The 26273-nt window shown below is 40.2% G+C and overlaps 1 protein-coding gene and 1 pseudogene across 1 annotated transcript in view; both read left to right on the plus strand.

The window, feature by feature from the left end:
* The window catches only part of SPAG16 (sperm associated antigen 16), a 1195723-nt gene that overhangs the window by 916276 nt on the left and 253174 nt on the right, over positions 1-26273 (plus strand). The window lies entirely within an intron of this gene.
* Positions 13966-14412, plus strand: LOC102486900 (bis(5'-nucleosyl)-tetraphosphatase [asymmetrical] pseudogene; annotated as a pseudogene).

Raw genomic sequence — 26273 nt, forward strand, 5'->3', positions numbered from 1 at the left:
AGAGACAGAAAGCAAGAAGTCACACACACACACACACACACACACACACACACACACACACACACACACACACACACTGGCATGAGTTTTAAGCCACCAGGTCCAGGACTCGAACCACAATCAACTACATAGGTTTCCAGCGACATATCCGCTATGCTATCTGCTATTCTCCATAAGTGAAGTTTTTAATATCTAACACCCAGTATCTGAAGCTAAAATTATTTTAGAAAAAGTATTCTAATGATTTTTATTAACAAGAAACATTTTCTATGCAAATAAAAGCACAATCGGGAACCAACAGTTAGTGAATGGCTATGTCGCTGGACTCCCACGTAGTCGACCGTGGTTCACGTCCCGGACCCGGTGGCTTAAAACTCACATCGGGCGCGTGTGCGTGCGTGCCCAAGATCCTGAGAGGAGAATGGAGGAGAAGGGATTCAGGGCTGACCACCCGCCCTGGAGGGTGATTTCTCGCTTTCTGCCTCTATGTCTCTCTCTGTCTATCTGGCGAGTGCACGCGCCCTATAGCAAAAAAACTCTCCAAAAACTAAAAATAAAAAATAAAATAAAAGCACAATCATGGGGCTGGACAGTGGTGCAGCAAAAAAGCACAGTGCTATCAAGAAGGACTGAAGTGGAAGATTCCACATAATGTCAGGAGATCTCGTGAGTACACCAGACATGGGCATGCCGGTGACCTGGGGCTGGCTGAGGCTAAAGGTGGATTGTGGTGAAGAGACTTCATTGAAGGTGATTTCTCTCTCTCTCTCCTCATGGAAGAAATAAATAAACTTGAAAAAAAGGCACAGTTATGACTATCATAGAGTAGAATGCTTATGACATTTTCTTTTGACTTACATGCAGCTCTTTTGTAAATGAAAATGACCCACTACGTAATCTTATATTTCCACCAAAACAATGAATAGGTGTATCCATGACAAGGCATTACAGCTATGGTACCTGAATAATGAAATCATCGCCAAGCTCCAATGACTTGTCTACTTCTAGAAATATTTAATAACAGGGTATTTAAATGTATAAGACTAAAAAAATAAAATTACCTAGTCCCTAGGAGTCTGTTGTAATATTAAGTTATGAGGAAAGTCATGATGCATCTTGGCACAGAAAAACATAGAAACATACATCACAACTTTCCAGACAGCCTAATAGTATTTGATCTCCACTACTTACCAAGTTAGAAAGAACAGTTAAACCTGCACTTTGAAAGAACCCTTTCTCTGGTCATGATTTTATGGCCTGCATTGTTCCTGTGGAGTTTTTTGTTACCAGTTGGTATAATTATTTTTCCTATTGGGCCATAATATTGTGATCATATGATATGGACAGTATGTCAGGATTAATTAGACTCTGTAACGCTGAAATCCCAGTGGATAAACGTCCTCTTTTATAGAAGAAACCAGTTACCCTTACTCCCAACAGCTTTACTTAGCAAAGACCATCTGTTTATAGCTACTTCTTTTCCTAGAGGAGCAATTCCTCTTCTATGAGCAATGGCTTCATGATGTCAAAACTCCTTCCTCCACAAAACGGTCTCCCCTGTCTTCACTTCTTTCTGTTCCTGCTAAACTGGGTTGTCTATTGTACAATCAACAAATATGGCACTATAGCTTTAAGAGGTGACATAAAATGAATCTTAGAGACAGTGCCCTTAACAGAATAGATATGTTATAAAATGTGCATAGACGGAGTCATGGCTACAGGAAGCTTTCTTGTGGACAATAATGATAATATATATGTGTGTATACACACATACACACACACACACACACACACACACACACACATATATAAAATATTTGCATGTATTTATGACCGTAGGCCTTTTTAAAAATTAATTAATTAATTCTTATTTTTTAGGTTTTTGCCATAGGATACGTGTACTTACCAAGGAGAGACAGTGACAGGGAAAGTGAGAAATTACCCCCCCCCACCAGGGGAGATTTCCATACTGCAATCCCTTCTCCTCCATTCTGCTTCTGGGATTTTGAGCATGCACACATATAGGCCTCGCATGAATTTCAAGCCACCAGGTCTGGGACTCAAACCGTGGTCCAAACATGTGGGAGACCAGCACCTTAACCACCGTGCCACCTGCTGGCCCTTGTTGGTCTATTGACAATGAAAAGCCAACCAGTATTTTTCAACTACATAAGACTGGTATATTTAATTTAAATGTATTTGGAAAGCATAAGGAACATTGTAAGCAGAATAAAAATGGTTTCATGTACCTAGAATTTAAGTTATATTTAATATTATTTTTTCAGAAAAACACATCATTGGTATAACCAAGATCTAGATATTACTGAGCTACTGTGGATTAGCAGTTATTTAGGAAAAGACTGTCAATTTTACATAAATCCCCTGAGATTAATATCATGGATATATGCAAAACTATGCAGATAAATAATGCTATGAATTTTTCACCCTTCCCACCTGTTTCAGAACAATCTAATATCTGTTTTACTTAATCTAAGATGAATAATTTAAAACCACCAGAAACTGCAAAACCTAATGTCCTACCATTTGAGCAGTAATTCAGAGAGAAATTGAGAATTTACTCAGTGGTCTGTGCTCTTCCTTGTGTCTTTTATACATGTAATGAGGAAAGAATGAAGTAGACCTGGCATTTTTCTTGTATATTTCATATTATTTAGGGGATTTTTGCAGAGCTGAATGCATATTTTTTCTTTCAGTTTTTGCTATAGGGTGCATGTGCTCACCAGAGAGAGACTGACAGAGATTGTGTGAGAAATCACTCACCCCAGTGTGGATGGCCACGGCTCAATCATTTCTTCTCTATGCTCCTTTTGGGATTATGGGTACACATGCATATGCATCCAGAGTACTTGTCAAGCCACTGGGTCTAGGATTCGAACCTTGCAGTTGGCCATGTAGGATCTAGTGCTTTAGCTTCCATGACACCTGCTGGCCTGGGAATTTTTGTTCTAACCCCCTTTACTCATATGATGCTGAGTAGTCTATAGCAAGTAAGGTTGTACTCTATTACTATCTCAGTGTGAAAGGAGACTTGACCATCAAAATACCCAACACTTAGAGATAGTATATAGTCTCTAGACTGGTATTGTGTCCATGTACTTCTAAAATAAGTTTAACGAGTATAAATATGTTATCATGTCATCAGATTTAATGATCAGCAAACTTTTTCTAAGAAGCATTCATACTCCCTTTAAATGAACGTTTAGTGGAGTAGGAACAAGATAGCATTTGGGAAACCAATGTGCATTGTGGTAATACAAAATAGTCACCACAGTAAGGAAAAGAATGGTTGCTGGTGTTGGGCCAACTAGCCATGCATTTTTATAATTAAGTACAAATCGTGAAATGTCTCTGCAAGGTGAGCTCTGATTGTAATTTCAGGATTCAATTTTTCTTATACCTAGAGAACTTTTACAGAATAATTTAACAAATTCAGTTGAATGTGAAAGTTTTTATATTGGACTACAGGTCACATGACCTTTCACTTTTGCCTAGTTTAAACTCAAACCAAACCTATGTGGGATCATTTTTGACAGAGTGAATTTCATTGTGAGTTTTGTTGTCTCTGAGTTGAAGTCATCCGTGATTAGATAAATTATCAGGGTTTTGTTTTTGTTTTCATTTTTAAAAATGTTGCCAGAGGATGCATGCACTTACTAAAGAGATACAGAGAAAGAGGGAAAGTCCAGAAACATTCCCTTTATAGGGAACGCTCACACCACAATCTTTTCTCCTCCATCTCCTTTCTTTCAGGATTTTGGGCACAAACATATATGTGACCAGCAACATGTGGCTCCATTCACCAGTCTTATTAAAAATATGAGTGTTTTCCACTGGCTCCAAAGTAAAGAACACTTATGGGTAATTTCACCCAGTATCAGTTTATATTTTCTAACTAAATTTAGAAATTATTTTATTTCAAAAAATGACATAAATATTATTGAAAGGGTCTTAAATTAGCAACAGTCAGAATATAGATTAATAGAGAATAGCTGAGAAGGAGGGAATGCAATACATGTAAGAATATATTTTTTTAAATATTCAGACTAAGAAATGTGAGTTTTACATTTTAAATTTGCATACTCATAATCTCTCTCTCTCCGTAGTACTAAGCTGACAGAAATAAGTCAAGTGAACAATAAACAGTGAGAAGGGAGGTATGTTATTCTGGTATGTGTGAGTGTGTGTTGCTAACAGAAATATCTGAGGACTACGTGACTTGTAAAGAAATAGGGATTTATTGACTCACAATTCTGGCAGCTAGAAAATCTGAGGGTATAGCCCTGACTAACAGAAGTACTAACAGAGGATGGGAGTCATGTGCAGAGATAGATACAGCCAGAGAGCTCTGTCTCTCTCTCTTTTACAGCAAGTAGTTCTCATGAGAACTAAATGCTCATAAGAACTAGAATTCACTGGATGTCTTGAAACATTAAGATAGTCATCAGTGTTGCAGCAATGTATATACCATGGACCAATCACTATCCGCTAGGCATCACCATCTCCCAACATCAAATTTTAATACATGAAACTTTGGGGAACAAACCATCATCCAAACTATAGAAGAAAGTCTTAGTTCCTGGCAAAGGTAATGGTACAAAATAGAAGCCTGTGACTTGATGTAACAAGAAATATGACAGGTTTTCTCTATTTTTTTAAAGAATTGTTTATTTAATTTTATTTTATTGTTAGTTTTTCAAATTTACTATAGGGGACATGTACTCACCAGAGAGAGGGAAAGTGAGAAAGCTAGACACCAGGTTTAGGTCTGCTATGTGGGAGTACAGCGCATTAACCACCACGCTACTTGCTGGCTCTGGCTTTTCTCTATTAAGATTTCCTTAAGGTGTTTTAAACATGGCTTCCTGGTTGGTATGCAGGCCTTTTTCTCACTTTCTGATTCTGTGGGACATCAATACTGCTAAATGAACAACTGAAGGAACATAATAGAAAAACATGTGAAATCTGCTTCATTGGAAGACTTCTCTGCAAAGAGTACCAGCATTGCTAGAGGCTAGCTCGAACTCCCTGTGCCTTTTCATCTTTCCAGCCTCCTCTTTTACTGCCCTCCCTTCACATCTAAGTTTCCATTTTATAAAGTAAAAATTCTTGCAGTTCTCTGCATTGTCACTTTCATAAGATGTAAAATCATATGTTTTAGTCCAGGCAAATATCCCATAGTCAAGCAGATGGATTTAATTTTTGCATTTCATTAAACAATAGGAAATGTCTAAAAGATGGTTCTGACTTAGTCAAGGTTACAGTTGAAAGCCTTTCTAATGCCATGCCATGCCTCTTGCATCACAGTGACTCGAAGTACATTTGTGGATGTCCCCTGAGCATCAAAACTCCATGCTATTAATTCCCACCCACCACCACCAAATCGCCTGGCCCCTACCACACACACAGTACTCATAGAAAGCAGGAAGTGCAACAGTGATTTAAAACCCTGTGGTAGCTAAGAAGTCTCATGGTCTTTCATCTTTTATATATTTTCTATTAAATTGATCAGAGTAAAATGAACTGAAGTTTATCTCTCACTTTTTCCTCTCTACTTTTTCTAGAGATAAAATAAAAACTTTAACAAACAAAGGTGAAAAAGCAAAATCAAGATTCTAGATGTATTTTACATCAGATAATACACTCTTGTTATTCAGAATTTATTTGCTTTATTATTTTTTGATAATTTAGGTAATTAGTTCCCTCACTTTTTAAGAATTATTTTATTTAACTTTATTTATAGATGTATGTATGTATGTATTTATTTTAATTTGACCAGAGAGGGACAGAGTGAGAGAGAGAGAGAGAGAGGGAAAGTGAGAAAGCAAGCTGCCAGGTTCAGGACCTGGACCAGAGTTGGCCATGTGGGAGTCCAGCACCCTTAACCTCCACATCACCTGCCAGCCCAAGTTTCTTCACCTTTAAAGTAAATATAACAAGCTTCTACAAGTACACTGGACATTTAAAAACATAGACTATGCCTTTTCAGAATGTGTAATCTAAATTAGATAGGAATTATAAATACTAGAGTTTTTAATAGAATAACATGTGCATTATAGAACTAGTATTAAAAAATAGTAAACTCGGGACTAGCAGATGATGTAAAGGTTATGTCCCTTGATTCTCACATAGTCTACTGCAGTTTGAGTCCTGGATCTGGTAGCTTCAAACTCATGTGCATGTGCATGTGCGTGCATGCCCAAAATCCTGAGGGGAGAGTGCAAGATAAGGGATGGCGGCATGGCTATCCCCTCTTGGGGGTGCTTTCTCACTTTCTGTCTCTGTCTCTGTGGCAAGGGCACAAGCCCTACAACAAAAATCCTTCAAAAAAATTGTAAGCTGTTCTTGCAATTCTTTCTCACAAGGTTACTTTTCTTTTTTACTATTAATCTTGTTTTTACCCCTTTATTTATGATAGAGCATATGTGTATATGAGAGAGAGAGAAAGAGACAAAGAGAGAGAGAGAACCTGCCGCAGGGTCTATTTATGCTGCAATCAACCTTCCTCCAGTTCCCCAGCCCAGGAGATCTTGGAAACCCGCACACATGCTCAGCATGTTTCTGGCTGACCAGGCTGAGCGTTCAAGCACAGTTGCCCAGCGTGATCCAACTTCTCTTGAGCAATATACTGATGCACCGTGGAGCAGACCCCTACATTCAGTGTTTCCATAGCTAGATTATGTGTGAGCTGTAAGGACAGAGATACATATTAGGACATTCTAGTCCATTCTGTTACTAAAACCAGAAAATACTTGAGTCTGGGTAATTTAAGAGAATAGAGATTTATGGGCTAGCTTGTGGTGTGGTGATTAAGGTAGCTGGATACCACATGGGTGACTGCATACTTCAAGTCCCAGACCCAGTGGCTTAAGAAACATACTGGGCATGGGACTAACAGCGTAATGGCTATGTCACTAGACTCCCATGTAGTAGACCGTGGTTCAAGTCCTGGACCGGTGGGTTAAACTCACACCAGGCACGTGTGCATGTGTGCCCAGGATCCTGAGAGGAGAATGGAGGAGAAGGAATTGCAGCAAGGCCATGCCCCTGGGGGGTGATTTCTCATTTTCTGTCTCTCGGTCTCTCTCTTTCTTTTTTGGTAAGTGCACGTGCCCTATAGCAACCCCCCCCCCAAAAAAAAAGAAAAAAGAAAAGAAACAAAATGGGCACACGTGTGTGCATGCCCAATATTCTGAAAGGAAAAGAAATGGAGAAGAAAGAATTGTGGCATAACCCTTCTCCACGGGGAGGGGGGTGGAGGGAGAGGAGAACTTTCTCTCTTTCTTTGGTGCATGTGCCCTCTGGAAAATTGTTTTTATTTATTTATTTATTTTTTACATGTTTTTGCTATAGGGCACATGCACTCGCCAGACAGACAGAGAGAGACAGAGAGCTAGAAAGTGAGAAATCACCCCCCGGGGGGATGGCCACACCGCAATCCCTTCTCCTCCATTCTCCTCTCAGGATCTTGGGCACACACGCACATGTGCCCAGCGTGAGTTTAAGCCACCGGGTCCGGGACTCAAACCACGCTTGACTATGTGGGAGTCCAGTGACATAGCCATTACGCTAAGTGCTGGTCCCTAAATTGTTTTTATTTTACAGAGAGATAATAAAGTCCTATTTATTATAGCTCATGGTGTGGAGATCCAAGGTCCAGGATCCATATCTGGGGAGGTTCCACATGGCAGAGGGCTAGAAAGGGTGCCTCTGTCAATATATTTCCGTATCTCTGGTCTCATTCCCTGTTTTTATAAACCCACCACAGTCAATCATGAAGACACTGTTCTCTCTAATGACCTTAATTCTAGTATCTTCCTAATACTCTCTTTCTCTTTTTTCTCTTCTTCCTCTCTCTCTCTCTCTCTCTCTCTCTTTCTCTTTCTCTCTCTCTGTTTCTATTCTCTTAGGGTGCATGCACTAACCAGAGAGAAGTGAGAAATTACCCTTCAGAAGGGATAATCATATCATAATCTGCTCCATTCTCCACTCAGGATTTTGGGCATACACACTTATGTATCCAGCATGATTTTTTCTGGCCACTGGGTCTGGGAATCAGCCATATGGGAGTCCCACACCTTATCAACCATATCACCTGCTGGCTCCATATGTTAGCATGTTTAAAAAATGAAAGAGAGCACTCATGTGCAAGTGAAAGAAGGAGTGGGAGGGAGGTTTTTTACAGGGTCACGTTGCTATCCTCCTGCTCGAGGCTCCCAATCAGTTTGGACCTCCAGTGAAAGTTACTGTACCTGCCAGCTTAAAGTGTGGCTGTGAACCAAACTGGGGTCTCCCACGGTGCCTCAGCCACTGTGCAGTGGTGCCCTCCTGTTTGTGCCACTGAAACTGGGCTGGAATTTTAGCGATTTTTATTTACTTGTTTGTTTTTGCCATAGGGCAGGTGCACTCACTATAGAGAGACAAAGAAAGAGAGAGGGTGAAGGTAAGAAATCACTCCCCAAGGGAAATGGCCACACCTCTATCCCTTCTCCTTCATTCTCCTTTCGGGAGTTTTGACACATAGGCCGGGCATGATTTTCAGGCCTCTGAGTCTGAGACTTGAACGTGGAGTCGTCCAGGTGGGATTGAGAGCCTTTACCACCACACATCTACTGATCCTGAATTTTAGCAATGTTAAGAAACTAATCTTGTTAAAAAGTGCCAGAATCATGTCTCTTTATGGCACATAAGTATCAGAATCCATATCCGAGACCCTTTTAAACATCTTCATAATATTTTGAGAAAGTAAGTATAGCATACATGGTAAATATTAACTTATTTAATTGCTGTCACTGCCAATTGTGTTTTTCTTAAATTCCCAATTATAAGGAGCTCTAGAAGAAAACACAGCCATTAGATATAGTAAATACTCAAACATTCTTTGGAGGGCTGAGTGACTCTAACCTTTAGCTATTCTCCTAATGTAGGAGGTTAATAGTGTTCTACAGGTTCATCTTCCTATTTTGAAAGTATTCCTTTGTATTTCTCAGTGGGTTCATTCCCATTTGAATTGTTACTTGCTTCTCTCCCTTTAAAAATCTAAACATCTACTACATATATTTGTGTGTGTGTGTGTGTGTGTGTGTGTGTGTGTGTGTGTGTGTATGGCTATCCGAGTTCAGGCTTAACCACAAACAAATCAATTTTTGTCTCTATAGGTTGCCTAAATTTGCTTCTTGAGACTGGATGTGTATATATATATATATATATATATATATAAAACAAAGATTTTGAAGGCAAGTAGCTATTAATCTTGGTGTACAAGCACAAAATATCAGGACGTACACCTCTGCCAGTCTGTCAGCCCTTGCCCCTTGAGCGAGAGGTGGCCACCAGAGCTCTGGGCTTGGTCAGGTCAAGAAGGAGAGAGCAGCAGCTTCTTTCTCTTCAATAAGGATATATATATATATATATATATAAAACAAAGATTTTGAAGGCAAGTAGCTATTAATCTTGGTGTACAAGCACAAAATATCAGGACGTACACCTCTGCCAGTCTGTCAGCCCTTGCCCCTTGAGCGAGAGGTGGCCACCAGAGCTCTGGGCTTGGTCAGGTCAAGAAGGAGAGAGCAGCAGCTTCTTTCTCTTCAATAAGGAAAGCAAAGGCTCCTCCAGGAAAGCCCTCCCAGAATTCTACTCGTGCCTCTTTGGCTTGAACTATGTGCAGGGCAAGCCTTCCTGAAAGGGAGGCAGGGAACAGGGTGTAGGGGACAAGTCAGTCACATCACTCTTCCCTCATTTTATCAGACACTGGTCCCCACAGTTAGTCCTCTCTTCATCCGTATAGTCCAAGCTTACAGTGGCTGCTTGCAACACCTTCCTGTTTTTCATCTGAGGAATAGAGCCGTCTTGTTTTTGCTCTAATGAGCTTCTTCTTCTTTTTTTTCTTTTAGTAGTTTTTTTTATTTCCATATGGCATGTGCACTTGTCAGAGAGACAGAAAGAGGGGAAAAGTGAGAAACTACTTTCCAGGGTGATGGCCATATCACAATTCCTCTTCCTTTATTCTCCCGTCAGGATTTTGGGCACACACACAAAAGCCCTGAGTAATTTTTCAAGACATTGGGTTTGGAACTTGAACCCCAGAGTCGGCCATGTGGGATTCAGCATCTCAACCTCCATGCCACCTGCTGACCCTATAGATACGTTCTTAAATGTTTACTTTCTTTCCTTTCCTTTTTTTTTTTTCAGAGAAGTTTTTGCAACAGGGCGCATATGCATGTGCTTGCCAGAAAGACAGACAGACAGAGACAGGAAGCGAGAAATCACCCCCTAGGGGGGATGGCCACAGCAAAATCCCTGCAATTCCTTCTCCATTCTCCTCTCAGGATCCTGGGCATGCACACATATGCACCTGGCATGAGTTTAAGCCACCTGGTCTGGGACTGGAACCGTGGTTGACTACATGAGAGTCCAGCGACATAGCCATTACACCAACTGCTGGTCCCTCTTTTATCTTTTTTAAAATATTTTTGCCACAGGGTTCAGGTGCTCACCGGAGAGAGACAGAGAGTAAAAGAGAAAGTGAGAAATCACCCCCCAGGGGCAATGGCACGCCAGAACCCCTTCTCCTCCTGAGATTTTGAGCACACATGCACATGCTCCCAGAATGATTTTCAAGCCACTAAGTCCAGGACTTAAATACAATTGGCCATATAGGAGTCCACTGCCTAACCACTATGTCACCTGCTGGCCCCAATGCTTACTGTCAATTTCTTTACTTACATTATCAAGGGGCAGTAACGCAAGCTTGGCATATTAGGCCCCGTTTACCAACCACGTTTCACATAAACTGAAGATATCAATAGTCTGATCTTATGTGCTTTTTGGCTTGTAATGATCATCTGTCTCCGTTTTTTTTTTTAAATATAGAAGATAAAATACATAGTTCTCAGTGTACCATTTAAATAAAATTTGATCATAATTATCTAATATTAAAATCCACCGAAAGTTATTTATGACACACAAATAAAAAGGTAGTGGAAACCTTTTCAAGCATTGTTGATAACAGTAACAGCCACTCATCCCAGCCATAGTGTCTTTATAACTGTTCATTTCTGCTAGTTTATTTTTAACGTAATTGGGTGAGCCGTGCTCATCCTTAAGAAATTAATGTTTTCATTCATTTCTTTGGCCTTATGTGATAATAAAAATGAAGACTTCTTTTTTGCCCTACAGCATTTGCAGAGAGAACCATGGTCCACAGTGAGGCCAGCTGTTGGTTGAATATTACCTGTACATTACTTTAGGGTGAATCTGCAAACACCTACAGAGCCAAAAACAAAAGGGCAATATTTAATAAAAATCTTATTGCCTGATAGCTCGCAGACATCAGTCAGCAGTTTTGGTTTCTTTTAAAGGGCAGCACATGGCTGACTGATCTCACAGTAGGATTTATAAGTGTAATTATTGCCGTATAATTCAACAAATCACTTTTATCCCTGAAAACTTAGGCCTTTCAAATTTTTGCTTTTTAGTCATTGAGATTTTGTAAAGGCCGTCTTCTGTAAAAGGAATTTTAATGCCAGTAGAAAAGTTACACTAAAATTTAAAATACTGTAGTGACAAAATAGAAATGATGGTTTCAAGTCTTTGAAAAAATTATTTTTTTGCTTGTGCATTTAGGATATTCGATGTATGTGAAAGTACAACAATTGGAATTTTAGGATCATATTGCTTATTAACATCAGTAACTAGTCTTTATTAACATTTACAAAGAACATGTACAGCTGATTGACGAGGTAAATTTGCATATATACAAAAGATAGACTTATTTGCAGAAGCTGAACAATGCCTCAAGAAAGGCTCATTCTAGAGGCAGTACTGCTTTCTACATGCATTCCACTGTAATCTTGTATGTACAGACAATTCAAGAAAATCACCTTTCCGAGCCTGGGTCTGCCTATCTCGTAAGGTTATTTTATGCATAAACTGAGACATTTTATGTAAATTAGTGTGAACAATTCCTGCCACATAATATGTACCTGCTAACTTACGGTTTTTGTGCAGAAGCTTATTTCTTATTTACTGGGTGGAAGCACTATGTGTTTGGAAATGAGAATACTAATTTAGAGTGAAATCAGAAACAGAACAAAACATATTAGCATAAATAGATATACCTGTTTTAAATGTTCCTGAATGAATTTTTACCTGATAAAAGGAGTTTACAGAGTGATGATGAGATGAATTAAATATCAAGGGAGCTAGAGAAATTACTAAAGGTAATTCTGTTAACATTAAACAGATATATAAAGGGTATATATATTGTCTTATTTCAAAGAATGGAGACCTCTTTGTAGACTGCAGTGGGCTTGAGGATGTTCCCACAAGAGGTGAAACATGAGGGAGAAAAGGAGACTGGTTTGGTGGAGACCTGGACCAATGTGTCTATGTAGTTCATGACAAAAGGGCACAAGGCTGAGAGGACAGGGACCTAAGGCACCTAGAAATCAGGGAGCAGAGAAATCAGACCACGGTATTTAGAGCAGCGCTGCCACACGCACCCAATAAGATCACCCGTTTATCCCTTCATTCTGTTTGCTTCCCTCATATCATCTTCCACAATCAATAACCATTTTCTTTTTCTAATTGTTTATAATTTATGCCCTCCACTAGAATGTAAGTTCCATTTGGGCAGAGTCCTTGTCTGTCTTCTTTAGAACTCTATTCAGAAATATCTAGCACTCTACCAGGTATGAGATAAAATGGTCTTTTCAAAAATTTTTTTTAATTAATTAATTAATTTTTTATTTCGTTTCTTTTATACATTCAGTCACATTATTATTCGTCTTACAAAATGGATATTTCAACAGGTGAACATCTCCCCCCCACACAGTTGACAAAACCACAAAACATCCTCAACAGACAATACCACACCTCCCTGTGACATCAATACTTTGCCTCCCTATTTTTCTTCTAAATGTCCTTCCTCAGAACCTCCTCTTGCACACATACTATATCTGGTATTTACATCTATATACTGTGTTTCTATATCCTTTAGTAAATTAGTTTCAGTCATAGAAGTGCGGACACTTGGTATATATTAAGCGGGAACATACAATGTCTCTCTTTCATAGCCTGGCTTGCTTCACTCAGCAGTAAATCTTCCATATTCATCCACTTCCTGTCAAAAGCCAGGGTTTTATTGGGTTTTTTTTAGGGCTGAATAGTATTCCATTGAGTATATTTGCCACAGTTTTTCTATCCATTCATCTGTTTGTGGGTATTTGGGTTGTTTCCATGATGGCCTAGGGTCAGCAGGTGACTTGGTGGTTAAGGCCCTGGACTCTCACATAGCCAACTATGGTTTGAGTCCCAAACCTGGCAGCTTGTTTTCTCACTTTCTCTCTCACACTCTCTCTCTCACTTATATGCTCTGTAGCAAATTAAAAAACAATAATAATGATAAATACAACTAAATAAACAATTATTTGAAAAAACTAATAGGCTAACCTGTAATTCAGCAGTTAAGGAAACCAGATCCCACATAGCAGACTGCAGTTCAAATCCCAGTCCAGTAGCTTATAAAACACACCAGGCAAGTGTGTACATGAGCCAAACCCTGACAAGATGGAGAGACGCAGGAGAAGGGATTACAGCAAGACTATTCTATTGAGGGGTCTTTCTTCCTCTCCCCACCCCCTTCTCTCTCTGGTGGGCACATGTACTTTCTAGCAATTAAAAAATATATATAATATATAAAATAAGAATTGAATTGAGAGCCCAGCAGGCTGCATAGCGATTAAGGCACTGGACTCCCACATGGCTGACTGTGGTTAGAATCTCAAACCTAAATGCTTACTTTCTCGCTTTCCCTCTCACTCTCTAGTCAAATTATAAAACAACAACAACAGTAATAATAATAAATAAAATTAAAATAATTCTTTAAACATTGCATTGAGATTCAAGACCTGCCTCCTGCCTTCCTCTGCCGCGCTCAGATAGACCATGGCACTGAGAGCATGTGACTTGATCATCTTTCGAAGATGCCTAGTTCCCAAAGTGGACATTGGTGCAATTGAGTTTCTACTATTGCAGGCATCAGATGGCATTTGTCACTGGACTCCTCCCAAAGGACATGTGGAACCAGGAGAGAATGACTTGGAAACAGCCCTGAGGGAGACTCGGGAGGAAGCTGGCATAGAAGCAGCCCAGCTGACGATCATCATTGAGGGGTTCAGAAGGGAGCTCAATTACGTGGCCAGAAAGAAGCCTAAAACAGTCATTTACTGGCTGGCAGAGGTGAAGGACTACGACGTTGGGATTCGCCTCTCCCACAAGTACCAAGCCTACCGCTGGCTAGGGCTGAACGAGGCCTGCCAATTGGCTCAGTTCAATGAGGTGAAAGCAACACTCCAAGAAGGCCACCAGTTTCTCTGTTCCAAAGCGACATGAGCTAACTGGAGCAGAGTCACTTGTTTCAGTCAGATCCTTGTGAGCCTTCTGAAATGAACCCACCCTAAAATCTGGAGAAGGTTTTACTGGTCTTTGGCTAATCAAAGCCAAGAGCAGATAGGTTAGTGAAATTAGCTTAGGACTCTCAGAGGAGAGCAAGCAAAAATTCTAACTAGGTGGAAAGACAAAGGAAGAGTGAAAATAAAAAAGGCCGGCCTATAAGACTATCTTTGTAGTTTATAAATATATCTCAAGCTGCTTTAAAAAAACAATTGAATTGAGGGGCCAGGAGGTGCCGTGGTGGTTAAGAGCACTAGACTCACACATGGCTGACCGTGGTTCGTTCGAGTCCCAGACCTGGTAGCTTGCTTTCTCATTTTTTTTCTCTCTCGCTCACTCTCTCTCTCTCGTGCACATGTTCTCTCTGTCCCTCTCTGGTCAAATTAAAATAAATAAATAAATAAATAAATAAAGTTAAATATTAAAATAATGGAATTGATAACTTAATGAATGTGAGTTGAAAATGATAAGATTCTTGATTTCAACAAACCTTATTGGATAAAACATGGAATGATATCATCAAGCATTATTCAAAGCATTCCATGCTATCTTCACTACATTGTCTTGCACCAGAGAATTCTACCCAGTAAGGTCTCCACTACTCCAAGGCATCATTGAAGCCCTCAGTGAAGGTTTTCAAGTTGAAATCCATGGTCTAGGTATAGGAAAGAAAGATTTGAGAGAATTTAATTATTGGAGAGTTTTTCTTCTTCTAAGCTAAATAAAGAAGCCATGGATCTGATGGGGGGAAGTAGGGAGTGGAAAACATAAGCATGAAAGAGATGTTATAGGGGGTTCAGACCGATAGGGAGCAATGATGAGGAAATGATTTAGGAAGTTTGATACATGTTATATGGCCAGAGAATTAAAGGATTTTCAGATGAATCAGTAGATTTACCATGGAGGAAAGACACTGGCTGAGAACCATAGAGCTTCCAAACCTCCTCCCATTGCAGTACTGTTACATGAGTGCTCTGGGACATAATGTCAGTAGGAATAAAGAGATGGAAGAGAGGGGAATACTAAACTAAGTGCACTATCATTTGCCAAAATGGAGTTCTTAGGATATGAGAAAGAGGTCAGTACAGAGACATGAGATACACAAGTCATTTCAACAGACGGGACAACAGAAGGTCAGCTTTTCAAAATGTACACTCTCAGGAATAACTGCTGAGACACTTTAGAGGCACAGTAATTATACCTTAAATGTAAGTGGATGCATCAATATATACCCCCCATACACATACAAAGTTCCAGTATAGTATTATTTTTTATTTTTGCTTGCTTTTTTTTTTTTTTTTTTTTGGAGAGATTTTCACTGTAGGGCGCGCGCACTCGCCAGACAGACAAAGAGAGACATAGAGACAGAAAGCGAGAAATCACCCCCCAGGGGGGATGGTCACGCCGCAATCCCTTCTCCTCCATTCTCCTCTCGGGATCTTGGGCACGCACGCACACACGCCCGGCGTGAGTTTTAAGCCACCGGGTCCGGGACACGAACCGCGGTCGACTATGTGGGAGTCCAGCGACATAGCCATTACGCTAACTGCTGGTTCCCTTAATCCACCAGAATCTCATGTTTAAAATACCTCCTGGGACCAGCAGTTGGCATAATGATTATGTCACTGGACTCCCATGTAGTGGACCATGGTTCAAGTCCCAGACTTGGTGGCTTAAACTCACACTGGGTGCATGTACATGCCTGCCCAAGATCCCGAGAGAAGAATGGAGGAGAAGGGACTGCATCACCTCCATCCCCCCAGAGAATGATTTCTCGCTTTCTGTCCCTCTGTCTCACTCTGTCTTTCTGGCAAGCGCATGCATCTTGTAGCAAAAACCTCTCCAAAAATAAATAAATAAATAAATAAAATAAACTTCTGAATTATTCTTTGACCTTGATCAAGGTACTTAGCAGGTGAGAGGTATTATTTTTACATCTATCTAGTGGTATTTTATATGAACCTGTCAATGTTGCAACTAACTCCAGAATGAGAAAATAAAATTTTGAGAAACAAATATTACCATTTGCTATGATCCATCTATCCACCCATTTATTCATTCAACAATTATGTGCCCCTTTTAACAGAAAGTAAGAATTTCTCCAGAATTTATTAGCCATTTAAATATCTCGTTGGCCCAAGAACAATAGCAGTCTCGCCTGGTGTGAGACCAGGAAACTGGGAAAGGAGTTCTTCCATCCTCTCTAGCAGAAGACAACAAGGAAGGAAAAGGCTGGGAGTTGGTCATGTAAATAATAATGTCTGTCCTAACAAATCATGGAAAGCACCTGCTTCTTTCAGATTACTCTGGTAACCTCCTTATCTAAGTCTTGCCATTTCCCTGTGGGTCAGAGGAAAGAATAGAATAAGGGAAAAAAAGAGAGAGAGAACGTAATGGTCTCCCAACATTGTACCAAGTACAAATTAGTACTCTGATCTATTTCCTCTGACCACAGCTCCTGTCCTCATCAACACACATTAGTATTTAAGAGATTTTTCAGATTGGATGGACCAGAATGGATGGAAGTGGATGCTTAGTTTCAGCATGTCTATCCAGAAGTATAAGAAGCCAAAGTTATGAGGAACTGAATAGGTCAGAGTATCTGCTCCCTACCTCGGCCACGTCACTCCTTTTCCAACCCATTTCTCCCTGAACATCGCCTTCTCAGGTAGCTAACTATCTGACTTGACCGTCTTGGACTGGCTCACTAAAGCAAAAGAATAAAGGTGTGAGGCATTGCTAATAAAGCATTCATTAGACATACCAGTAAGCCTATCTGAAAGTGTAACGAGGATCTGTAGGGAGACATATTCTTTTTCCATGCAGATTCTCAAAGATACGGGGTATTCAGTCATTCAACATATGTTTATAAAGCATGTACCATGCGCTGTGCACTATGCGACAAGGCACGTGTCTCCTGCAGTTAGTCTTCGTTTAGGTGCAAACTTAATGCAGCGTCTGAAAACTTCGTCTAATGCAGTTACTGTGATTATTTCTGATTCTTCCAGTCATAAATGAAAAGAATTGAAATTCCATATTCTAGAATACAAGGGACTTACTAAACTAGATACCTGGATTTATTTCACTACATTTCAAAACTAAACATAATCCCTACATTTCAAAACTAAAAATTCTTTGGTACCTAATCCACGTAGACTATTTCTTCATATCTATAATAATGCAAACTCTTTCTGAGTATAATTGCTCAGTCTTCAGAGACAAGATAGCATTATTCCTGAGTCTCTCTTCACCTTGATATTTATCTGTGATGGTCCTGAATGCTAATTTTAGGAGTGCTTTTTATAGTATACCGAACACCACCAGTCTCTTGAATGTGAAAATATCTGTTAATGCAATGAGTCCCATACGTATTAAATGACACCTTGTAATTTACCAGAGTCATCCACTAATTTTATGATAATCGTTCACTGATTTAAAGGTGGGGTTCCTCATCCCTCTCTGTGCTTCATTGATAGGAAGTTGTGAAAGTCTAAGCATGATTTCAGGGGCGGGGGGAGAATGGCATTTCTACTTGACAATATCTCTTGACCAGGAAAGAGCTCACATTTTTACACAAAGACTGCCGTCTTTTTCGCTGTTAGGCCTGTGAATGTTCACTTTTAGAACTAACAAGTCAATTTCTGTAATTCCTTTGTATTGCTTAGATTCCTGCAGCACTTCTCACAATGATTCTTTGTGACTCCTCCAAGCTCTTGGCTGGCGAATGAGAGACTCGGCAGCAATTCTGCTTGTTAGATTAACATCAGAAACCAGAATTTGCATCTGGCCACCAGGCCTTTCCTCCTCAAATCAGCAAATGGAACTAATGTGGAATAATAATGGGAGAGCTGCCTTTTGAGAACAGATGACTAAAAGGGATTTTTACAAAACATGCAGTTCACAGTAAAAAAAAAAAAAAGAAAAGAAAAATCACAAAAGCCATTAAACACTGAATGCATCTTATTTTTTCATGTCTGCTAGGGTTATCATTGTCTCTTCCAGAACATTTATGATTGTCATGCTACAAATGTTGAGAATTTTCTGATACCCATTATAAATGCCAGTCATGTAAACAGAGCCCTTGTCTATGGATGAAGTCCTGTGTTCTACCTGCACATTTTGCATTTTCGAATATGGGCTTGAATTGGGAGAATTTTTTTTTAAGACTACGGTACAATGTGATCCTAGGAGACTATCACGCAAGCAGCACATGCTAAATTTGATTTTTCTGTAATGAATGCATAAATAACTTTTTACATTTTTCTCTATGATGTTTTGATAGAGTGGAAATACTTCAGGGAAAAGAGAGGTTTCTAAGAGGTTCTTTTAAAAAATCAACTTAATTATACAATTAACTTCTTTACATGGAAATTAATTGAACTACTTAAAGTAGATATATGTGCTTCTCTATCCAAAACTGAGTTCATATAAATTATATTTTTCCTTGCCAAAAATTCCTTTCAAAACAATCCCTACTGGGCCAGCAGGTGGTGTGGTGATTAAGGGTACTGGACTCCCACAGGGCCAATGGTGGTTTGAGTCCCATACCTGGCGGCTTGTTTTCACTCCCTCCATACCTCCACCCCCAACACCCCCCAACCCCATCTCTTAACTCTGTCCCTCTCTGGTCAAATTAAAAATAAGTAAATAACGTTAAATAAAATAATTCTCTAAAAAAAATAAAGATAAAAACAATCCCTACCAATAATCCCTTGTAAAAAAACTAGTAAGTGTGGGCCAGCAGGTGGTGTAGTGGTTAAGGTGCTCAACTCCCACATGTTCACTTGCAGTTTGAGCCCCAGACCCTACAGCTTGAAACTCACAACAGGCATGTGTTCATGTGTACTCAAAATCCAGAAAGGAAAATGGAGAAGGGATTGCAGTATGGCCATCTCCCTGGGGGGGAGAGGGGGGTGATTTCTTGCTTTCTGTCTCTCTAGTGAGCACATATACCCTATAGGAACAGTCTTTATAAAAAAAACAAACAAACCAAAAAAAACTAAATGCAACTTGGAATTTTCCCAAGTTGTGAGGCATGCAGATGACATGGTAGTTAAAGTGCTGGACTCCAACGTGGACAACTGTTCAAATCTCAGACCTAGTAGCTTGCTTTTTCACTTTCCCTTTTTCTCTCTCTATCTCTGGTCAAATTTTTAAAAATAATAATAATAAATAAAATCTAATAAATAATTCTTTCAAGAAAAGAATTATCCCAAGTTAGGATTTTATAGTTGGAAATAATCGAATGATTAAGAATTTTAACTGAGTAAACAAATCTTCACTATGACCCTGAAATTATCTTTCAGTTCCCTATTTTGCATGATCTGGTCAGCCTGATCTCTTTCCTTTCTCTTCTTCTGCCTTGATTCATGCACGTACACATATTCAGTTAGATACCAATCACTCTGCAAACATTTATACTCCAGTGCCACTGGGGTTTTCTCCAGGTCTTTCCTCTGGGTCTGCCTCAATACAGATGTCTCACTCCTCCCTCTTGAAATAAAAAGTAGATGACAAAAATTGAAAAGGATTATGAGTAGTATCTTTGTAAGCATCCTTTTCTCCTCACTTGCTGGATTTTATTCTAAACTTAAGAGTTTACTTAAAAGAAATTATTTGAAAAATTTTGACTGGGCCATATCAAGTTTTTTTTAGCTCATGTATGCCTGGGAATATTTATTTATTTAATTGCCAGAGGGTGTGTGCACTTGCCAACGAGAGAGGAAGAAAGCACACTCCCCGGGGGCAGGGTCATGCTGCAATAATTTTTGCTCCATTTTTCCATCCTGTCAGTATTTGAGGCACACACCTACATGCATGCATGGTATATTTCAAGCTTCCAGAGCCAGGATTCAAACTGTGGCTGGTCATGTGGCATCCAGCTCCCCATGCATGATGCTTAATTGTTTTGCTACAGAGTTGGCCCTGAACTAAAATTTTGAAAAATATGGGACTAGCAGGTGGAATGGTAGTGGTTAAGGCAGATGAATCACACATGGTCAGCTGTGTGTTTTCAGTTCTGGACCCAGTAGTTTGAAAAACATGCCAGACACATATGCCTGGAAGAAAAGAATTGTGGCATGGCCATCTTCTCTCAGGTGTTCTCTCTCTCTCTCTCTCTTTCTCTCTTTAGAAAGCACATACACCCTCTAGCAAATTTAAAAGCATGTTTGTTTGTTTTGGAAAACAGTGTATACCTTCACACAGCAAAAAGGCTGGCTCTGCTATGGTGGCGCAAGTAGGAGGGCACTGCTGCATGAATCTGGGACCACATGGGAGATCCGAGTTCAGATCCTGGACCAAGCTGAACAGGCTGGGCATGGAAGCTCACGTCTGTAATCCTAGCCACCTGGAAGCCTGGGCCAGAGGACTTTAATAGTGGACTTTGCCCAAAATACTTCTCTTCCTCACTCTTCCTCCCTCCTGTGCTCTCTCTCTCTCATAGAAGAAAGAAAGGAAGGAGAGCCAAGAAAGGAGCCCTCACCAGAACCTTTGCTGATAACGTAATCTCAAATGTTCAGCTTCCAAAGCTTAAAAAACAAAACAAAACAAAAAAACTGTCATTTATTAGCCACCTGATCTGTTGTGCTCTAGCAATCTAAATTTACTAAAACAGAAATGTACTATGGTTATGGATACTTTATTTTTTTTTTGGATTTTATAGTTGGAAATAATCGAATGATTAAGAATTTTAACTGAGTAAACAAATCTTCACTATGACCCTGAAATTATCTTTCAGTTCCCTATTTTGCATGATCTGGTCAGCCTGATCTCTTTCCTTTCTCTTCTTCTGCCTTGATTCATGCACGTACACATATTCAGTTAGATACCAATCACTCTGCAAACATTTATACTCCAGTGCCACTGGGGTTTTCTCCAGGTCTTTCCTCTGGGTCTGCCTCAATACAGATGTCTCACTCCTCCCTCTTGAAATAAAAAGTAGATGACAAAAATTGAAAAGGATTATGAGTAGTATCTTTGTAAGCATCCTTTTCTCCTCACTTGCTGGATTTTATTCTAAACTTAAGAGTTTACTTAAAAGAAATTATTTGAAAAATTTTGACTGGGCCATATCAAGTTTTTTTTAGCTCATGTATGCCTGGGAATATTTATTTATTTAATTGCCAGAGGGTGTGTGCACTTGCCAACGAGAGAGGAAGAAAGCACACTCCCCGGGGGCAGGGTCATGCTGCAATAATTTTTGCTCCATTTTTCCATCCTGTCAGTATTTGAGGCACACACCTACATGCATGCATGGTATATTTCAAGCTTCCAGAGCCAGGATTCAAACTGTGGCTGGGCATGTGGCATCCAGCTCCCCATGCATGATGCTTAATTGTTTTGCTACAGAGTTGGCCCTGAACTAAAATTTTGAAAAATATGGGACTAGCAGGTGGAATGGTAGTGGTTAAGGCAGATGAATCACACATGGTCAGCTGTGTGTTTTCAGTTCTGGACCCAGTAGTTTGAAAAACATGCCAGACACATATGCCTGGAAGAAAAGAATTGTGGCATGGCCATCTTCTCTCAGGTGTTCTCTCTCTCTCTCTCTCTTTCTCTCTTTAGAAAGCACATACACCCTCTAGCAAATTTAAAAGCATGTTTGTTTGTTTTGGAAAACAGTGTATACCTTCACACAGCAAAAAGGCTGGCTCTGCTATGGTGGCGCAAGTAGGAGGGCACTGCTGCATGAATCTGGGACCACATGGGAGATCCGAGTTCAGATCCTGGACCAAGCTGAACAGGCTGGGCATGGAAGCTCACGTCTGTAATCCTAGCCACCTGGAAGCCTGGGCCAGAGGACTTTAATAGTGGACTTTGCCCAAAATACTTCTCTTCCTCACTCTTCCTCCCTCCTGTGCTCTCTCTCTCTCATAGAAGAAAGAAAGGAAGGAGAGCCAAGAAAGGAGACCTCACCAGAACCTTTGCTGATAACGTAATCTCAAATGTTCAGCTTCCAAAGCTTAAAAAACAAAACAAAACAAAAAAACTGTCATTTATTAGCCACCTGATCTGTTGTGCTCTAGCAATCTAAATTTACTAAAACTCTACTTGTAGCCTGGCCTGGGACTTTTCCTAGTGTTGAGGTTATGGCTATTCACAAAGAGGTAGTTTTCCTACCCTATTAACTCCTAACTTTTTTTTTTTTTGGAGAGGTTTTTGCTACAGGGCGCGTGCACTCGCCAGACAGAGACAGAGAGACAGAAAGTGAGAAATCACCCCCCAGGGGGGATGGCCACGGCGCAATCCCTTCTCCTCCATTCTCCTCTTGGGATCTTGGGCACGCACACACATGCGCCTGGTGTGAGTTTAAGCCACCGAGTCCAGGACTCGAACCACGGTCGACTACGTGGGAGTCCAGCGACATAGCCATTATGCCAACTGCTGGTCCCACTATGGATACCTTTTTGCAAAAAGCTTGTAGCTGTAAATTTATGGTAAAAAGCCAGTCCTCATGATCTAACCAATCAGCCAAATCAGACTTACACTCTCTCTCAGAAAAATGTAACTCAATTATCAGTTAAAATAGTGATGTTGATTTACTTTTTGTTTGTTTGTTTGTGTTGGCCATTGGGGTATGCACTCTCTAGAGACAGAGGGAAAGTAAGAAATCACCCCCTATGGGGGGTGGCCACACCTCAATCCCTTCTCCTCTATTCTCCTCTCAGGATTGGGGGCATCCAACTATATTGTCTGGTCTGATTTTTAAACCACCAGGTCTAGGACTCAAACCAAACTTGGCCCTGTGGGAGTCTAGTACCTCGATCACCACACCATCTACTGGCTCTGATTTATATTTTCAAGGTGATTATTTCATCTGAATTCTAAAGAGAAATGTAGAATGATAGACATTTAGAACAGAATGACGTATGGATGAATGGAAGATAGATAAAGATACTCCCCAGCAGAAGTATGGAATCTTGCCCTGAAATTTTAGGTTTGGTGGAAAAAAGACATAGCCTTCTTCAATAACACTTATCAAAACTCTTTTTGCTCCTTCTGGTAGACTCTTGCAGTGTGGATGCTATGCATTTTCAAATTACCCCTCGGTTGGTGTTCAAGTATCCTATTATACCATACTTTGCTTCTCTTTAGCAAAGTTAAAAAAAAAAAAAAGATGAAGAAAAGGAAAGTTGGGAAGAAAAAGTAAGGATTCTCTGAGCCAGTTTTAGGGAAGAGTTCAGCTGGAAACTGAGGTTCTAGAAGGTATTTCCCATATAGCTGTGTGCCCATGTACTCATAGGAAATTCATTGTGATCCCAAGGGCAAACGTACACCAAATGAATCATAGGAAATTCATTGTGATCCCAAGGGCACACATACACAAAATGGAAGAATTTTGTTTAAAGTGCTTTTACTATACAGAGTCTTGAAATTCAATTCTAGTAGTTTCTTATTCAAGCAGGCTGAATACCTCTGTACCTCACTTTGAGGGAACAGGACTAGGGTAAGGAAGAAACCTAAATGCTACTCTCAGAGAAACTAGGGTGAAGAGTTTACAACAAAGGTTGAAACTCTGTGAAGGCATGCAAATCATGATTCCTTTCTAAGTAGGAATTTATGACCATAGGACCAGCGGGTGTCATATGTCCAGCAGGCTGGACTCCCACGTGGCTGATTACATTTAAGTCGCAGACCTGGTGGCTTGAAAACCATGCTGGGCACGTGCGTGTGCATACCCAAAATCCCAGGAGGAGAATGGAGGAGAAAGGACGGCGTGTGACCGTTCTCCCAGAGGGATGATTTCTCACTTTCCCTCCCACCGTGTCTCTCTCTCCTCTCTGGCGAACACATGTACCCTGTGGCAAAAAACTTAAAAAGAAAAAAAAGAAGTTTGAACAAAAGATCATTTGAACAGAAAGTAGAGGGTAACAAGAAACTAAACACTTTTCAGGTGATGGTGTGCATGTTGGTGATAAGTTCACAAAATATTAAAGCAGATACGTAAATGATTCATATAAGACAATGTAGTCATTTTCTCTCTCACTGCTTTATTTTCTGTGCTGTTTCTTTTTTTCCTGATGCTTTAAGAAAACAGTGCCTGTATGAAATAATTAATGAATAATGTTAAATTTGCAACTGAGTAACTTTACAATGCTGGCGGAACACTCTATTTCCGATTTCTTAGGAAGAAATGGAGATTTGTTTCTTCTGTTAAAGATTGGTCCTGTCATCCCTAGGAGCAAAATCGAAGAGAAAATAGTATTTTGTTTGCACAGTTTATTTAGCTGCATTTAGCTATGGTTTTATAAGATAGTCTACCCAAATCTGTTTTCTCTTTGTCAGGTACTAGGATTTGTTCTGGTTACTGCACTTATTGTTATCGTACAATCCTTTATATCTTTTTTTTTTTTTTTTCCAAAAGACAGTTGTAATATTTAATGGCATTTGGGATGGTTTTGTTTTTTCTTAAGTGTTTTCCATACAATATTTCTTCTGGTTAATAGAGACCCATGGGTAAGAAAATACTGTGTTTTCAAAATCTTGCCTGTATATGATTGTTGCTCTGCTGCCTTAATGCATTTTTAGAGTAATAGTGAAACTGCAGTAAGCTTCTGTCTTACATTAGGTTAACCTAGAAGAAGAGCGATGACGATTCATATGCTAGGGAGAACTCTTAGGGGAAATTATTTTTTTAATTGCCAGAAGGCATGAATATTTGCCAGCATGAGACAGAGCAACGGTCGAGGTGAGCACCCCCAGTGAGGAATGGTTACGCCTTAGTGCCTTTTTCCCATCCTGCTGGCATTTAGGGCATATATGCACATGCACTTAGTGTATTTTTCCTTTCCTTTCTTTCTTTCTTCCTTCCTTTCTTTCTCTTTTTTTTTTTTGAGAGGTTTTCGCTATAGGGCCCGTGCACTCACCAGACAGACAGACAGAGAGAGACATAGAGACAGAAAGCGAGAAATCACCCCCCAGGGGGGATAGTCACGCCGCAATCCCTTCTCCTCCATTCTCCTCTCGGGATCTTGGGCACGCACACACACGTGCTCGGCGTGAGTTTTAAGCCACCGGGTCCAGGATGCGAACCGTGGTTGACTACGTGGGAGTCCAGCGACATAGCCATTACACTAACTGTTGGTTCCCCTCTTTTTCTTTTTTAAGAGAGATTTTTTGCTCTAGGGTTATAGGGTACATATGTACTCGCCAGAGAGACAGAAAACAAGAAATCATCCCCCAAGGGGAATGGCCATGCCACAATCCCATCTTCTCCAACCTCCTCTTAGGATTTTGGACATACGCACATGTGCCCATCCTCCCCAAGTTTCAAGCCTCTCGGTCCGGGACTTGAACTGCAGCTAGCCATGTGAGAGTCCAGCAATGTAACCATTATGCCATCTACTGGTCCTGAGTGCTTGGTGCATTTTTCAAGCTACTAGGTGGGACTCCAACCATGGTTGGCTACATGGGTTCTTACTCCCTTAATCATCAGCACCCTGAGAGAAACTTTTAAGTGAGTCGGAGAAGCAGATGAAGGAAGGGGCCTAAGCCAAACAGGGATGAAGTTTCAGCTGAAGTCTGCCAGCAGCCTGGTCCCAGGGAGCACTTGAGCATGACTGACACTGGAGCATTGTCCCATCATGAGGCAAAGGGACCAGGCTTTGTACCCCCGTAGTAGTCAGCTCTTGACTGCAAGGGTCACCTGGGAGTGGAGAGTGAGGCACAGTTTCTCAGACATTTCCAGGCAAAATGGCTTCTAACAAAAGAGAATTTTTGAGAAGATTTTATTCATTTTCTAAATGAGAATGAGAGTCAGAGAGAGAAAAAGAGAGAGAGAGACAAGGACACTCAACAGG

Source organism: Tupaia chinensis, unplaced genomic scaffold (genome assembly GCF_000334495.1).
Source record: "Tupaia chinensis unplaced genomic scaffold, TupChi_1.0 Scaffold000018_1, whole genome shotgun sequence".
NCBI classification, from domain to species: domain Eukaryota; kingdom Metazoa; phylum Chordata; class Mammalia; order Scandentia; family Tupaiidae; genus Tupaia; species Tupaia belangeri.